Consider the following 2,793-nt stretch of genomic DNA (forward strand, 5'->3'; position numbering starts at 1 on the left):
ACCCAGACACGGCAAACAAACCTAAGGCTGTCAAAGAGCAGAGAGGCTCTGCGATGGCTGGGAATCGAACCCAGGTAAACTGCTTGGAAGGCAGCTATGCTCACCAATATACCACCATCGCTTGGCGCAGTCTCTCTGATGCAGAAATGCACATTTGTCGCAGCCCTGCGGTGTCGGTTTATAGAAAGCTGCACAAATTGATGTCGACTGGACGAAAAGGTGTGCCGTTGTTGGCAGGATTCAAACCTGCGCAGGGAGACCCCAATGGATTTCTAGTCCATCGCCTTAACCACTCGGCCACAACAACTGGAAAACTGCCTGGCCTAAACAATTCTGTTAGATATTTCGGCACCATTTAATGCCACAAACACACTGACAGAAAGTGATATCTTTCACTGAGACATATTTGTCAGGGCAGCTGTACTCTTAGGTTTTGGCGTACGCCAAACCCAACCGAGGCTCGGGGATGATCTACCAGCAAATAGCAAATTGTGGCACCATTTAATGCCACAAACACATTGACAGAAAGTGATATCTTTCACTGAGACATATTTGTCAGGGCAGCTGTACTCTTTGGTTTTGGCGTACGCCAATCCCAACCGAGGCTCTGGGATGATCTACCAGCAAATACGTCACAGATAGAGGACAGAAATAAGCAAGTTGACAGTTTATGGCCACCAAATAAAAGCGACGACGGACTGTGGAATGAATCTTCTACCAGTTGCTCCCTTTCTCATTCTTGGAAGTGCTTGTCATTTTCTGTGCCACTCAGGAAAATAGGCAAAGAAACAGAACAGGCTCTGTGGTACTTGAACGTGCCTAATAAAGCTCCTGACAACAAGTGAAACTAGCATGTCTCCGTGGCCCAAATTTTTCCCAGCATCTCAATGCGAGAGCATTGTCATTCATAACGACAGGACTTGTTGGAGATATTTCGGCACCATTTAATGCCACAAACACATTCACAGAAAGTGATATATTTCATTGAGACATATTTGTCAGGGCAGCTGTACTGGCAAGGAATATAAAGCTTTGTCAAACAGTTGGCAGACAGACTTTGGGTACTCAAACTGACGTCAGCTTCAAGGGCTAGAACATTTACCATTGGTAGTAGTCTTGTTCAATGTATCTAAATATTGATACTGAATTTTTGAACCGGTTTAAATACTAATTTTATGTGGTGCCACTACTCTCCATTAGGCCAGCTGACACATGTGCCACTGTTGTACCAACATATAAAATCTGAAATGTTGTTTCAGTTTACCCCGGGGTATCAAATACCACTATTCTTCAAGGTACTGAATTCAAGTTAGAAATTCCAGTATTATTACAGCACTGCTTGGCAGAATCGTCGGCTGCTGTGGGATGCGTCTCTCATTGGTTGTGGTTCATCTTGACAATAAAAACAATAAGTCTGTGAGCAGTTTAAGAGGCTGAAGACTGGACTCTGTAAACCCCTCACTTCATAATCTGTGCCAAGCATCATGTTTTAAATGGCACTGCAATAGTAGACTAGTTCAGATTCAGCTCCTGACGTTACATAATGAAAGGAGTAATTTTCATAGGCCGCCCTCCTCTGCACGGTGATAGGAGATGTCCGAGAGGGGGGCGTTCATCCCGAGGTGAAGTTTGGTGTGTCCAGCAGTAAGCTAGCAGTGTTTGGCAATGTTGTCGCTCAGAGTTAGACACGCAAATTGCTCTGTTGTCGGTTGTAAAAATCAGCGCAAGTGCTTGTATTCTGTCCCAGCTACATAAGAATAGAAGAGACAGTGGTTGCATTTCATTTTTAATGACAATGTGCCGGCTCCAATTTGTGTAAGTTTGTGTGTGTGTGTGTGCTAACCACTTCACATCGAACTGCTTCAGTAACAAGGGTCACCACAAAGCTGGCTTTGCCTCAACACTGACCCTCATAAAAGGATCAGTCCCAACCATACCGGACCCAGCAACTGCATCCGAGGCACAGGTAAGTGTCGCCACATTTTGATAGTATTTACAGTTGCCTACGAGTATGGTGAAGTCAGCTGGAAATTAACTAACTCGTTAGCTCCAATTCGGTCCGCTATGTAATGGCGTTTGAAGCAAGTTTAATGTTAATAATATTACAATGGAGCTTGGTTGTCACAGTAAGAAGTCTGGAAACGTGCAGACTGGAGACAGAGATGATGCGAACAGTGTCCAAGTGTTTGGAGACTGCGTTGGAGACAAACACAACTTTCTCTGTACTTCTTCAGGAGCCTCTCCTTCTGGGTCAGATTCTGGGTCAAACTGGTATGGTTGAACAAAAGCATCGCCGCGAGCCATAGCAATACATATATGTACATCCACCATAGCATTAGTGCATGCTACGTAAGAGGCATCCTCTCCCTGAGAGGGACGCGTAGCAGGCAAGGCTCTTCAAGTAGGAGTTGACAGATGGAGCTCATTATCATTTAAAGGTGCAGGCACAGAAACGGCCTGTTCTCAGTAGAGTTCAGTTGAGCGACTTTTAGACAGCTGAAATTCAGGACCACAGATGGGTTTGGGGAAATGCATAAAGAATACAATGCTGTTGGACCTCTGACAGCTGTGTGAAATTGATCAAAAAGGGTATAATATGGGACCTTTAACAGAGATTCTTTATAAACAATACTAATACCACATAAAAGCCTCCTTTCAATTTTTACCAACTCATACTTCCACTTGGTGAGCATTTATGAGTTTGGGTGATTTATGTTTCTTCCTCAATGTTTGTATTGATGTTCTTATTCAGCTTCATGTATAATAATGACAGAATTAACTGACTGATGCATC

At 43.9% G+C, this 2,793-nt stretch overlaps 2 non-coding genes across 2 annotated transcripts; both read right to left on the reverse strand.

Moving 5' to 3' along the window:
* Window positions 1–49: 49 nt before the first annotated feature.
* Window positions 50–121, reverse strand: trnag-ucc. Its single transcript has one exon. It is a non-coding gene; the product is annotated as a tRNA-Gly (tRNA).
* A 104-nt stretch (window positions 122–225) lies between these two features.
* trnas-aga lies at window positions 226–307 on the reverse strand. The gene has a single exon. It is a non-coding gene; the product is annotated as a tRNA-Ser (tRNA).
* Window positions 308–2,793: the final 2,486 nt, after the last annotated feature.

Source organism: Acanthopagrus latus, chromosome 11 (genome assembly GCF_904848185.1).
Source record: "Acanthopagrus latus isolate v.2019 chromosome 11, fAcaLat1.1, whole genome shotgun sequence".
NCBI classification, from domain to species: Eukaryota; Metazoa; Chordata; class Actinopteri; order Spariformes; family Sparidae; genus Acanthopagrus; species Acanthopagrus latus.